This window comes from Amblyomma maculatum, chromosome 7 (assembly GCF_055883805.1).
Source record: "Amblyomma maculatum isolate TAMU_Amacu chromosome 7, ASM5588380v1, whole genome shotgun sequence".
Classification (NCBI taxonomy): domain Eukaryota; kingdom Metazoa; phylum Arthropoda; class Arachnida; order Ixodida; family Ixodidae; genus Amblyomma; species Amblyomma maculatum.
The window spans coordinates 106,367,945-106,383,047 of record NC_139350.1 but is presented as its reverse complement, the minus strand read 5'-3'; positions in this window follow the sequence as shown (position 1 = coordinate 106,383,047).

Below are 15,103 nucleotides of genomic sequence, written 5' to 3'. Positions count from 1 at the left end.
ACATCCTTCCGTGAATCTAGAGGTTGACGCACCTTGATGTATTTGTGCTGTCAACACATGTTCCTGATTGACCTTATTTATAAATAATCGGCTTCATGCAAAGCAGTTTGTGTAATCTTGTGGGCTTCATTTGATTCTCCTTTTATGGAAAATGTCATGGTGTGGAGGCGTAATATCCCTAGAGGTTGGTCTGCGACAGATTTTGCAGGGTAAGAAGCAACGTTTTTGTTTCATGGAATGGTTACAAAGGTATGGTATGCTATATTATTTGGGTAACAAGAACACATTTGGGATGCACACGTTTACATGAAGTCATAAGTCATTGAAATTGCTAAGCACAGCTCTTAGACACCCATTTCAGGATTGCACATCGTCGCCATTTTCGGTGTAGCACACCAGCTTCCAACCATATCAGGTGTAAGCAGAACGCAATGCCACCTGCCATGGTTTGCAGGTTGTCGAGAGAAGAAATGAAAATCTCTCACATTTAAGGAGAGAGAGGGGGAGATAGAGGTTTGTGTGCCTTAATGAAATGGGCATTGTGATGAGAGTGAAGGAATGTGCAGTTGCTTCTAGGCTGCCGCGGGAAACACCTGCATGGTGGCCACCGTAAAAGAAGGGTAAGGCCACTGGGCATTTTGTGGTTCTGTTTTATTTATTTATTTTTAAGTACAGGGTGCTTGCTCCTCTGTCCCAAGGGGTGACCGTCTAGCGGTGGCGGACCTTTTTGTTTGATGTTATAGGTGTGCTGACATGCTCTGGCTGAGTTTATGGATTCGCTCAGAATGGTTGACAGGGTGACTGGAAATTGAGGACAAATAGCATGTTCACTTCCAAACACTGTCGCTCTGCATATCTAAGTTTATCTATCCCCATGCAGGAGCACAGTAATGCCATTTCACACATGGCATCGGCGGCAGCTCGTGAAAGCAATCCCGGCAATTATTTTTGAGTGCTTCCTGAAATTTTCAGGTCTGCATTCTAATGCGATCCACAAGATTGATCTTTTCATGTCAATGCTCAGACATGTTGCGTCCATGAAGGCATCAACTGTGGCTCTACGAGTTGAGTATACCTTTTCCCTTTCGATCAGTTCTGCTGCTGCTCTTTGCATAGCTTTAATTCATCCTCTTCCTCTCTGCCTTTGCCATTCCTCATAAAGGGGCCATGGAGGCAAAAGAGATTGGCTTGTTGTCAGAGGATTTCGGTGCTGTCTAGGAAAGAGAACTCTGTCATTTGTTTCAGAGCACACATTCCTGAATTGAGCAATGTCGTCGCCGGTGTAACTGCTGGGCAGCTATAGGCCCAGTGCTCCGTCTAGGGGCAATATTGAAAGCACGTTAGCAGTTCTTGAAAGTCCTTCTGGGATCTGAGCCTCTGTAAAATTTCATTCTGGCTTAGGGATATATACATATAACTAGGAATAGGCCGCTGTGAGCTTTACTTCAACACCACCATGATGGTATTGTTGTGGACGAGAAAGAAGCAGGCAGGGGGCAGGAGCGCTCGCTTTAGGCCCGCGGCGATTTATTAAAATTATTTCACGGTCGCCAGTCATCTCTGTTCTCTGTGTTCATCTGCTTGACGGCCTGGATCATTTTGGTTGGAGGTGTCATCATCACTCGTCATCCTGGCCCGGAGCTTCGGCACCCTGTATCTGCTTGCACTAGTGGCTTCAATGCAGTACATCGCCTGGCTGTTCCCCAGCTTACCAGACCCGATTCGACCTTGTCATTCTTTTGCCTCGTCCCTCATAAGATGCGACAAGGAAGAGACCAAATGATCCCACCGACCCGAGATACCACCCACATGTCCACAGGACACTAGGAGAGACCTGACTGACCTGATGGCCCCACCAACTTATTTTATAAGATGACCGCGTATGAGGAAATCCTTCCGCCCATGCTATGGGGTGCATGCTTGGTCTTCGGCTATCAAATCTTGGTGACCTGTGACCCAAAAGCATCCTGGTCCAGGATTAATCAGGGAATCAATTGTGTACATAAATTAGTAAATGCAAAAAACGTGTTTAACATATGGGCAGTTTTGGTATAGTTTACTGACACTGTAAGAAATGTTTCCTACAAATTAATATAGCCATATGGTCAAGCAAGCCTATCAAGCCAAGGGAAATACAGCAGGGAATTAACGGGTATGGGCTATATTTATATTACACAATTTAATATTGATGCTGCATAGGACGTGGCAGTGGAACGGATGCTAGCCCACTTTCTCATATAAAAGAAAAAATAATTGCATCATAAGAACTGCTAAAATTACTCTTTCTACAGTTAGCGTTTCTTTTTGAATTGTTCATTAAAATGTTTGCAGTGAATGTATGCAATGCTGTGTTGCTGGCCAATAGACGTTATTGTACTAGAAGGAGCACAAAACCGACAAAGATTACCTTTCTGACTAATAAATCATTTCTACTCCGTTGCTGCATGTTGCTGCAGTTACCTGACGCGTGCCTAGATATTGATCTCGGGAAAGTATATCTTCGTGGCCTTGGGGGAGGCTCCAGAGAGGATACCACGTGCGCAGGCCCAAACAGGATATCGCATAGGAGCTGCTTTGTGTCACAAAATGAGACATTCTCCCGCTATGAAGGCGCATCAGGTCACGGCCGGACTTAATGCAGCAGTGCACACTCTTCTTACAGCCTGCGCGATCACGACCGGACTGAATGCAGCGGCTTGCGCTTGCGCGTTCCCCGATACCAATACGCAGACCGGCCGTGGTCAGATGAAGCAGACGCTATGGCTTCAGCGCACTAGCAGACGACTCGTTGCAAAACACGCCCTTCGCACTCAACGCGTTTCCCATGGCCTCCGAGATCACCCTCGCGCGCGAAACGTGCGCGCGGAGGTGATCTCGGAGGTCATGCGTTTCCGCGCAAGTTTTACCTGGCAGTCGTTAGTCGGCGCCAGCGGCAGGGCGCATCTAAAACCCCTTGATACTTTGAAAGTTACGCCAACGATTGAACTTTGCCGCCGCCGCGCTACCTCCTCGCTTCCTCCTCGCCCCTTGCGCGCCCCTTCGCTGAAGGCCGGCTCTCCGCCCGATTTCCTGAGCGACGATTGGTCTCCCTGCCGTTGCCATTGGAAACCGACGCGCGTCCGGCGTTTTCCTTGTGTTTTATTTTTCCTTCGCGCCATTTTTCCCCCAGTCTCTGCGAGCGAATATTGCGCGCTGTGCTTTTATTGCAGCGTGCAAGCTCTATGCCGTGCTGTTGCGCGTACAACTGCAGCAAGCGACCTGAAGATGGTTATGCGGTATTCATGATATCTCAAGGCAAGCGTGACGGCTTGCGCACGAGTCAATGGATTCACAAGATTAGTCGAAAGACGTTTATTCCTAGAAACAACAGAGTTGTTTACGACGTCGAGTGCCTTTCTCACTCCCCGTAATAACGCGTCACCTGACGCTGCGTTTTTTATTCCTGCTTGCTACTCAATATTTTTGCGGCGGCAGCATGTTCATTGCATAAAAATAAGGTTGTCCTCTGCAGCATGCTGAATATTCTGCGAGGCTCCAAGGCTCCATCATTTAACACGCTTCGACTTCTGTACAGTGAGAAACAGGGCGCTATAATCTGCTTTTTGCTGTCAGAAATAACTGGAAAATTACAGTCTCTCGATTGCATTTGTCGCGATTATGCTAGGATCCCTGGCCTCCTTCACTAAAAATCAAAATTCGCCCTTGTAGAGGAGCTAGCCTTTCCAGCTTTTACTTGTAGTGTGCGTCGGTTACTCGGGAGCATTGAATGCTGGCCCTGAAAAACTCTTTGGCAAGTAAACCCGAGGTATTGCGGGTAATCTGCATTAGTTAGGTCGTATGGCATTTTTTTTTTTTTCAATTCTTGAATGTGTCTTGCCATGCTTCGACGCACGCGTGGGTTAAAAAATATGCGTTCGTTTTATCAGGGATACGGCCAATGTGCAGGAGGTGTTCATATGATCACACACGCTTCACTTTGACCATGACTACAAGGCGTTGGCAGGTTACCTTCGCTTTGAAAGCTGGAGCTCTAAAAGCGCGATTCCGCGTATTCATTTATTGCGAGAAAAGTTATCCCATCGATGTCAAATCAGCCGGAATCATTGCATCAATTTTCTGTATTTACGAAACTTAAACAATCAATGATGATTATAGTTATTATGTAAAAATAGGGGAACATTTTGCGAGCAACAATTCTTAACACTGTAACATATTACTCATTTCAATTATATGCAAGATTTTTTTTTTCACCTAGCCTGAGTAATTATCTCATCGCTCTATGTTCTAGCTACATTTCACTGAAGACCAGTTTGAGCCGCCAATATTACACGAACTCGAAAAAAAAAAAAAAAAAAACAGACCAAACGCAGTTCCATCAATTTTCTCTCACCGACCTGTCCTGAAGTAAAGGAAGCCTCCTCGACAGAGACATGAACCTCGCGCTGATAGTAGTCAGTTATTTCTGTGGCTTGCTCTTTTCTCACCTCCATTTATGAGAAAACAAGAAAGTATAAGAATTAAAAGTCAATGTATAGTTGTCTCGTCAGATATTATGAGATAATAGAGATATGACTGACAGCGTAAGTCAATGAAAATTGAAGTATATCAATGGGTCATGGGACGGCATCAGATTAAATAGTGATGGTTATGAATAGTGATAGGTAATGATGGTGACTGTTACGGATAATAATAGTAAATTATAGTAATAGGCCCGGATAGTGAGGTGATAGTGTTCGTTGCGGATAGTGACAGTTACGATAGGTCTCTGGCATTAGTAGATATAGTGATAGATAGGATAGTGATAGTTAATGAATTGGCAGTTATATGCTTTCTCATTTCCGCACGTTGAAGACCTATGTGCACCTTGTAATTTTTTTATTTGATTGTTGCGTTCAATGAAATCAAGCTCTTTTACACAGCGCATGAGACCACAGCATGCTTGCCCCAGAACTTCAGTGTATCGGCAATAGGGCCCACCACTTCTCCCAGTGTACCCTGCTGTCTTTTAACCACACGCGAAGTCAGTGAGGGGCCACGTACTCACAAAATTATTTAATTCCTCCATCAGCATCATATCAAGACTGCCGTGGCAAAACTGTTCCTTGCCTCGAAGCAGCAAGGAACAGCTCAAAATTTGATTTTATACAAAATTAACTAATGAACGCAGATTATCGCGGATCGCTAACTAGCACAGTGCCATTACACTTGGCCTAATCTTTCCAACGGTATACGGTTCGGTGTTGCAGCTAAAATTTAGATTTTAATTGCAATTTACTAACTATCAATTAATTTGGCCCAGTAATTGATTGAAATACATGTACAATTAACCAATAATCCAATCTCATGGTTGATCACGTGACATATACTATGCTAAGAGAGATAGCTTGACAGTAGCGAAATAGACTAAGTCCTGCTTTAACCTTCTCTAATCTTGAAGCTCAAAGCACCAGCCTGGATCGTTTTCTGAAGTTTTACCGCGGTGACAGATTTCACGCTCTAAAAAAAACAAACATAAAGTCAGAGGCAGTACTAGATTACGTGCACAAAGTAAAACCTTATCATAAGACTTAAAAAGTGTCTGTAGCACAGAACTCACCTGAAAGCTTTGTTTATCAGTATTCCCCATTCAAACAGTTCTAAGAAGAAAGCAATCAATTCATGAACTTTACTATAGGCATTCTCAATGCTTTTCTCGCAATTTTTCAAAAATTTTGTGCACTCCTGGAGCGCAGACCTGGCCCAAAAGCTCGCGCTTCACTCACTGCTGCGGCCGGCCGGCGGGCGTCAGGGGGAAAAAGCGTGTCGTGCGCAGCGCTCGCCGCCGCCGCGCGAGGAGAATCGAGGAGGAAAGCGCGGCGCGGAGGAGAGTGTCGCTACTTTCAAATTATCAAGGGACTTTAGGCGCATCTAAAGTCCCTTGATAATTTGAAAGTAGCCACACTCTCCTCCGCGCCGCGCTTTCCTCCTCGATTCTCCTCGCGCGGCGGCGGCGAGCGCTGCGCACGACACGCTTTTTCCCCCTGACGCCCGCCGGCCGGCCGCAGCAGTGAGTGAAGCGCGAGCTTTTGGGCCAGGTCTGCGCTCCAGGAGTGCACAAAATTTTTGAAAAATTGCGAGAAAAGCATTGAGAATGCCGATAGTAAAGTTCATGAATTGATTGGTTTCTTCTTAGAACTGTTTGAATGGGGAATACTTATAAACAAAGCTTTCAGGCGAGTTCTGTGCTACAGACGCTTTTTAAGTCTCATGATAAGGTTTTACTTTGTGCACTTAATCTAGTACTGCCTCTGACTTTGTGTTTGTTTTTTTTTAGAGCGTGAAATCTGTCACCGCGGTAAAACTTCAGAAAACGATCCAGGATGGTGCTTTGAACTTCAAGATTAGAGAAGGTTAAAGCAGGACTTAGTCTATTTCGCTACTGTCAAGCTATCTCTCTAAGCATAGTATATGTCACGTGATCAACCATGAGATTGGATTATTGGTTAATTGTACATGTATTTCAATCAATTACTGGGCCAAATTAATTGATATTTAGTAAATTGCAATTAAAATCTAAATTTTAGCTGCCACACAGAACCGTATACCGTTGGAAAGCTTAGGCCAAGCGTAATGGCACTGTGCTAGTTAGCGATCCGCGATAATCTGCGTTCATTAGTTAATTTTGTATAAAATCAAATTTTGAGCTGTTCCTTGCTGCTTCGAGGCAAGGAACAGGTTTGCCACGGCAGTCTTGATATGATGCTGATGGAGGAATTAAATAATTTTATGAGTACGTGGCCCCTCACTGACTTCGCGTGTGGTTAAAAGACAGCAGGGTACACTGGGAGAAGTGGTGGGCCCTATTGCCGATACACTGAAGTTCTGGGGCAAGCATGCTGTGGTCTCATGCGCTGTGTAAAAGAGCTTGATTTCATTGAACGCAACAATCAAATAAAAAAATTACAAGGTGCACATAGGTCTTCAACGTGCGGAAATGAGAAAGCATATAACTGCCAATTCATTAACTATCGCTATCCTATCTATCACTATATCTACTAATGCCAGAGACCTATCGTAACTGTCACTATCCGCAACGAACACTATCACCTCACTATTAGGGCCTATTAATATAATTTACTATTATTATCCGTAACAGTCACCATCATTACTTATCACTATTCATAACCATCACTATTTAATCTGATGCCGTCCCATGACCCATTGATATACTTCAATTTTCATTGACTTACGTTGTCAGTCATATCTCTATTATCTCATAATATCTGACGAGACAACTATACATTGACTTTTAATTTTTATACTTTCTTGTTTTCTCATAAATGGAGGTGGGAAAAGAGCAAGCCACAGAAATAACTGACTAATATCAGCGCGAGGTTCATGTCTCTGTCGAGGAGGCTTCCTTTACTTCAGGACAGGTCGGTGAGAGAAAATTGATGGAACTGCGTTTGGTCTGTTCTTTTTTTCGAGTTCGTGTAATATTGGCGGCTCAAACTGGTCTTCAGTGAAATGTAGCTAGAACATAGAGCGGTGAGATAATTACTCAGGCTAGGTGAAAAAAAAAAAAAAATCTTGATACAATTGAAATGAGTAATATGTTACAGTGTTAAGAATTGTTGCTCGCAAAATGTTCCCCTATTTTTACATAATAACTATAATCATTATTGATTGTTTAAGTTTCGTAAATACAGAAAATTGATGCAATGATTCCGGCTGATTTGACATCGATGGGATAACTTTTCTCGCAATAAATGAATACGCGGAATCGCGCTTTTAGAGCTCCAGCTTTCAAAGCGAAGGTAACCTGCCAACGCCTAGTAGTCATGGTCAAAGTGAAGCGTGTGTGATCATATGAACACCTCCTGCACATTGGCCGTATCCCTGATAAAACGAACGCATATTTTTTAACCCACGCGTGCGTCGAAGCATGGCAAGACACATTCAAGAATTGAAAAAAAAAAAAAAATGCCATACGACCTAACTAGTGCAGATTACCCGCAATACCTCGGGTTTACTTACCAAAGAGTTTTTCAGGGCCAGCATTCATTGCTCCCGAGTAACCGACGCACACTACAAGTAAAAGCTGGAAAGGCTAGCTCCTCTACAAGCCCGAATTTTGATTTTTAGTGAAGGAGGCCAGGGATCCTAGCATAATCGCGACAAATGCAATCGAGAGACTGTAATTTTCCAGTTATTTCTGACAGCAAAAAGCAGATTATAGCGCCCTGTTTCTGACTGTACAGAAGTCGAAGCGTGTTAAATGATGGAGCCTTGGAGCCTCGCAGAATATTCAGCATGCTGCAGAGGACAACCTTATTTTTATACAATGAACATGCTGCCGCCGCAAAAATATTGAGCAGCAAGCAGGAATAAAAAACGCAGCGTCAGGTGACGCGTTATTACGGGGAGTGAGAAAGGCACTCGACGTCGCAAACAACTCTGTTGTTTCTAGGAATAAACGTCTTTCGACTAATCTTGTGAATCCATTGACTCGTGCGCAAGCCGTCACGCTTGCCTTGAGATATCATGAATACCGCATAACCATCTTCAGGTCGCTTGCTGCAGTTGTACGCGCAACAGCACGGCATAGAGCTTGCACGCTGCAATAAAAGCACAGCGCGCAATATTCGCTCGCCGAGACTAGGGGAAAAATGGCGCGAAGGAAAAAGAAAACACAAGGAAAACGCCGGACGCGCGTCGGTTTCCAATGGCAACGGCAGGGAGACCAATCGTCGCTCAGGAAATCGGGCGGAGAGCCGGCCTTCAGCGAAGGGGCGCGCAAGGGGCGAGGGGGAGGCGAGGAGGTAGCGCGGCGGCGGCAAAGTTCAATCGTTGGCGTAACTTTCAAAGTATCAAGGGGTTTTAGGCGCATCAGAGGGGCTTTATGTGTATACTTGCATCGTACACAACAGAAATACCTCCTCAATTGTTAATTTGGGTGCGTTTGATTTTTAATCAAGCTCCGACGGGAGAGGCGCACAGCTCTGGTGCTATTACTTTAGCTTAACATTCAGCCGCTTCAGCTCCAGCCAGCCAATGTAGCAAATGTAGCACCAGCGCAGTAGGCATCGACAAAAGCGACAAATGTCATAATATGGTACCCACGTTGCCAACATAAGATAGCAAAACTGCGGAAACCGAAACCGAGCTGATAGCTTCGAAATGGCTGCACCGCGGCACTGCTTTAGGCCATTCGAAGAGCAGTATTCGATTATAACGCGAGGGTAGACTTTAAGCGGAATAAATCTTGGAAAAAACTTGCGTTACATTCGAGTAAATACGGTAGATGTGGATAAAAGTAAGATGTGGAAGTGGTCGTTGCAATGTAAACCATGTCCCTGTAAGTCTTGCACAGTCTGTAAGGAATTTTTTTTTCTACATTGCCTATCAGTTCACAAACAGCATCAGACCTTGTTCACAGGTTTGTGTAACATTTAGACATATCTCTGTAGCAAGGAAAGCTCTAAAGTGGTCACTGCACTTTTTATGCTCAAGTACACCTCATTCATGACTTTATGGCAGTAGGCACTGGTTAAGCAACAACGCGCAAGCCAGGGTGTTGAAAACGATATGTGATGGGTATTACCATAAATATTTTATGCAGGTCCCATTTGGAGTTGTGAAGGTTCTTTTTAATGTGAAAGCATATGAGCCCCAATACGAGAAAAGCTGGCGGCATTGTTCATGCCCGAGAGGGGGTCATAAAAATATGTCATCAAGCCACCTATGGGATGCAAAAGCTATATCATAATCTTATGACAGATATGCATCTGTGATAGAGGGCACTGTCACTTCACATAATCCTATGAGTATTGTTTACATATACTTGGCACATGTGGTGCCAGTCTCCTTACATTCATACACATCAAAATTGTGACGCAAATGTTTATTGTATAGCGTTCCAGGTGGTGTCATACAATTTCTCGTTGCACATCGCATACACCTGCTACTCAAGTTAGAGTCTAGCTTGCAAGAGGGATTCCAACTGACGACATATGTACATACCTTCAGCTGTATGCCTTAAAATCGAGGTTTCGATGCCACATGAAGCATGTTGAACACAAAACACACACATCGAATACAATACCAGAAGAAAGAACTTTAATACATGTTGAAAACCTCATTCGAAACCATTTCACCCGTGGGACTCTAATGCTTTCACATTCATACGCGCATGCAGTCTTAAGTATCTCTGCCAATTTTTTTCTCTCCTATTTACTAAATAGACAGCAGCTTTGAACCGAAATGTGCTTTTCTTTGAACTATTGCTTTCATAGTGCAATATGGAAGCTTCTGCAGGCATTTCATGAGGCAGTCACCTACACGAGCGGACATTAACCTTAAAGACAAATCATATGGCAAGAGCTCTATGCAAGAGGACTTCATTTTTAGCTAACAATGAACCCTTTGCAGAATTCTGGAAGTCAGCTTCTCTGCACAGCGAAAACCCCTTCACCATGGCGGCCAAACTGTTTTGGGGGCAAAAATAGGGTGCAGAGCAGGGGACTTCTCTTGTGACCTAACGGTACCCTCCATTTCCTGCAATCCTCTGCCTATTGCTGCTGTCGTAATTAATAGATTAATAGTGCCCCTGCCTCCCAGGTACCAGAAGTTGGGCATAGTGCAAGATACTTCTGTATCAAATAGAAGTGTTCTGCACTGTGCAACTTCTGCCCCAAAGGGCTGCGCCGCCATGATAAGCGATTTTTGCTATGTAGGAAAGCTGACATACGGAGTTTTGTAAAGGGTCCACAGCTGGGATTTTTGCAACTGTGAAGATGTTGGGCAACAAGTGATTCTTTCAGTGTTGAGAAACGTGGGATTTCAGCTGATATATTTTTAGTATTAGTTTTGCACATTCCTTTTCGTTTTTGCCTTTGTTATGTGAAAAATGGACCAGCTACAATAACAGAAAGAGTCCCTAATATGCATTATTCATTTTCCGTTTTGTTTGAAAACAAATTTAGAAACATGATAGCAGTGCACCTATGGAAATAACAGTGGTGGCAAAATGTGTAGTGTCATTTTCTACTCTTTTTTTTTTTTGTGTGTGTGATAGCAATCTAGGCCAAGTCCAATTTTACCTGACTTTGGTTGCTTTTTTGCCCATTTGATTGCTTGAACTGACAGCACTAACACTGTAGTGATTCTTCATGTCTTGCACCCCAAGAATACTTGCTTAGCATCCTAAGGTGTTCCACAAGCTTTCGAATGAATGTTTTCAGGAGACCACTAATTAGTCAGTTTAGTTCAGTTCAGTAGTTCAGTCGTGTCCGACTCCTCGTCACCCTATGGACCATATCACGCCACGCTTTCCGGTCTCTCACTATCTTCCTAACATCGCATAACTTCATCTGCAGCGCCTCGAGGATGCCATCTAACCATCGCATTCGCTGCCTACCCCTTCTCCGGTGACCCTCAACCTTTCCCAACATCAAATCTTTCTCCAGCGACTCCTCTCTTCTCATCAGATGACCAAAGTAGCTGAGCTTTAATTTTAGAATTTGACCCTCCAATGAGCAGTCAGGGTTTATGGTCAACAATATTGACTGATTTGGTCTTCTGGCCATCCAAGGAACTCTCAAGAGTCTCCGCCAGCACCACAATTCAAACGCGTCAATTCTTCGGCAGTCAGCCTTCTTCACAGTCCAACTCTCGCATCCATACATCACAACTGAAAAGACCATAGCATGAGTTATACGGATCTTGGTTGGCAGTATGATGTCTCTGCTCTTTACTAGGCGGTCAAGGCTAGCCATGGCTCTCTTTCCCAGAAGCAGGCATCTCCTAATTTCATGGCTGCAGTCTCCTTCTGGGGTAATCTTGGAGCCCAAGAAGAGAAAATCTGTCACAGCTTCTACTTCTTGTTCCTTGATGCTCCAGGACTTGATAGGGTAAGACGCCATGATTTTTGTCTTTTTAATGTTCAGTTTAAGCCCAAACTTCTCGCTCTCTTCTTGTACGCAGATCAGAAGTCTCTTCAGTTCCACTTCACTTTCTGCCATTAAAGTGGTATCATCCGCATATCTAAGGTTGTTGATACGTTTCCCAGCAATCTTCACTCCAGCTGAAGACTCGTCCAGACCGGCCTTCCTCATGATGCACTCAGCATATAGGTTAATTAGGCAGGGCGACAGTATGCAGCCTTGTCTCACTCCTTTCTCAGTCGGAAACCAATCAGTAAGACCATGCCCAGTTCTGACTGTGGCCTCTTGCCCTTCATACAGGTTCCTGAGGAGACAGATGAGGTGAATTGGAACTCCCATCTCTTGGAGAGCTTGCCACAATCTGCTGTGATCTACGCAGTCAAACGCTTTCGCATAAACAATAAAGCAGAAGTAGATGGGTTTCTGGAATCCTCTTGCTTTTTCCATGATCCAGCGAAGGTTGGCAATCTGACCTCTAGTTTCTCTGCCCTTGTGAAACCCAGCTAGCACGTCCAGAAGCTCCCGATTCACATACTGCTGCAGCCTACCCTGGAGGATTTTCAACATCACCTTGCTAGCATGCAAAATAAGCACGATCGTGCGGTAGTTGGAACAATCTTTGGCACTGCCTTTCTTTGAAATGGGGATATGTAAACTGACCTCCTCCAATTCTGTGGCCACTGCAGGTTTGTCCAAATTTTCTGACAATGTATAAAGAATGCACAGCGTCTTCATGGTTGAGGTTTCGAAGCAACTCAGCAGGAATGCCATCAATTCCACTAGCTTTGTTCTTAGAAAGGCTGGCTAAGGCCCATTCAACTTCACTCTTCAGGATGCCCGGCTCGAGATCAGTACTCACAACCGTCTTATGTTGGGTTTGCACACCCGGGTCCTTCTTGTACAGTTCTTCTGTGTATTCCTGCCACCTCTTCTTTATCTCTGAGGCTTCAGTGAGGTCCCTGCCTCGTTTGTCCTTTATCATGCCCAGCTTAGCACAGAAGCTTCCTTTGATATCTTTGATTGTCTTATACAGAGCTCTTGTGTTCCTCAAATGGCAGTTGTCCTCAGCTGCTTGGCACTGCATGTTCAAGAAGGCATTCTTATCTCTCCTTGCTATTTTCTGAAAATCCGCATTGAGAACCTTGTATCTTTCTCTTTCCCCCATAACTTTTGCCATCCTCCTTTCTTCAGCTATTTGCAAAGCCTCTTCAGATAACCAGTTTGCTTTCTTGCTTTTCTTTTGCTTTGGAACTACCTTAGTAGCAACTAACTTCTTGTATTATATCATAAACATCAGTCCACATCTGTTCAGGCTCTCTGTCTTCTAGATCTAATTCTTGAAATCGATTCCTCACTTCCACAGCATATTCTGATGGAATTTGATCCAGATCATACCTGAAAGGCCTTCTAGTTTTCTGCGTTTCCCTCAATCGAAGTTTAAATTTGACAAGAAGAAGCTGATGATCGGTGCTACAATCGGCCCCAGGCCTTGTTTTCACTGCTTGTATAGCGCTTCTCCATCTCTGTCGGCAAAGAATATAATCAATCTGATTCCTGTACAGACCGTCCGGTGAAGTCCATGTGTACAGGCACCTCTTGTGCTGTTGAAAATGAGTTTTCGCTATGGTCAGGTTGTTTTCTTGACAAAACTCTACTAGCCTCTACCCAGCTTCATTTGGCTCACCAAGACCGAACTTGCCTGTAATTCCGGATATTTCTTCACTCCCCACCTTAGCATTCCAGTCTCCTATGAGAAAAAGAATGTCTGATGATGGAGTGCGGTCTAAAAGGCATTGCAGGTCAGCATAAAATCTCTCAACATCAGCTTCTTTAGCAGTAGTGGTTGGTGCATGGACTTGTATAACTGTTATGTTGAAAGGGTGATCTTGGATCCGAAGTGAAATCATTCGGTCATTTTTGGGGTTGTACCCTAGCACTGCTTTGCCCATTCTTCTGTTTACTATGAGAGCGACTCCATTCCTTCTCCTGGATTCGTGCCCACAATATGAGTTATTTTCAGTTCTCTCATTAAAATACTTAGTTGCTGGAATGAATGCCAGTATGATATCATTTGTAAAATATCAAGCTTTGGAATATTGGCGGAGGTAGTAGTGCACTACACTTTGTAGTGTGCAGCAAAAACAGTCCAGACAAGGCTGGCAAAATGTCGGAATAGAGCCTGCATCCTCTCAAGTTTTATAAGACTGGATGCAAGCAATGCAGCAGATCAAGGCAAAACTACCTCAACAGGTAAAGCACAACTTTTTGGCTACCAATAGGAAAGTTATAAGAAGAACCAGCATGAAAATTTCGCGAAACAACAGGAAATTCTTTTTATATATCAGATGCTTTGCACAGCCTTTCAAAGTATGAAATGCTATAGCATCACTGAATTTCTGAAGCTGTAAGTCAAGATGAAACTACCCCGCCGGGGTGGCGCAGTGGTTGGAGCACTCGACGACTGTGCCCAAGGGTGCGAGATTGAATCCCGGCCTCGGCGGCCGCTTTTCAGTGGAGGCGAAAAGCTAGGTGCCCGTGTGCTGTGCGATGTCAGTACATGTTAAAGAACCCCAGGTGGTTGAAATTTCCGGAGCCATTCACTATGACGTCTTTCATAGTCAGAGTTGCTTTGGGACGTTAAACCTCACAAAACACAAACCAAACCAAACAAAGATGAAACTGCTTCAAGATATTTAGAGGAACTGTTTGTATACACATACAAAAACAGGAAATTAAAACTGGAGAGAGCTTGGCAGTAGCAACAGCTGCTGTGAAATGCTGTAGTCATACCGAATTTTCTGTGCATCACACATCATTTCAACCATTGCCTAAAGTTGTAGGATATCAAAAATTCATAGAACAATTATGACTCGGTATAGTGAAATTTGAGCGCAGCTGTTGGGGTATTTGAACCATAGGAAATTGCACACGCATCACACTGTGGTGGACGGCATGTTTTGCTGAATCCATTGGTGACAGAGTGCCATCACAACCCACTCTCACCTTTTCACAACATCTGCCTCCTCGCGGCCTCTTCACCACTGTACCATTCTTCTTTGCATTCCTCCACACGGTATCTCTTCTACTGCCTTACCCTCCTTTTTTGTTTTTCTCCTTGCGCTATCTTAACTACCTTCCTACGTTTAACTTTGTCCTCATCCTCATTCACTTCTGCTGCT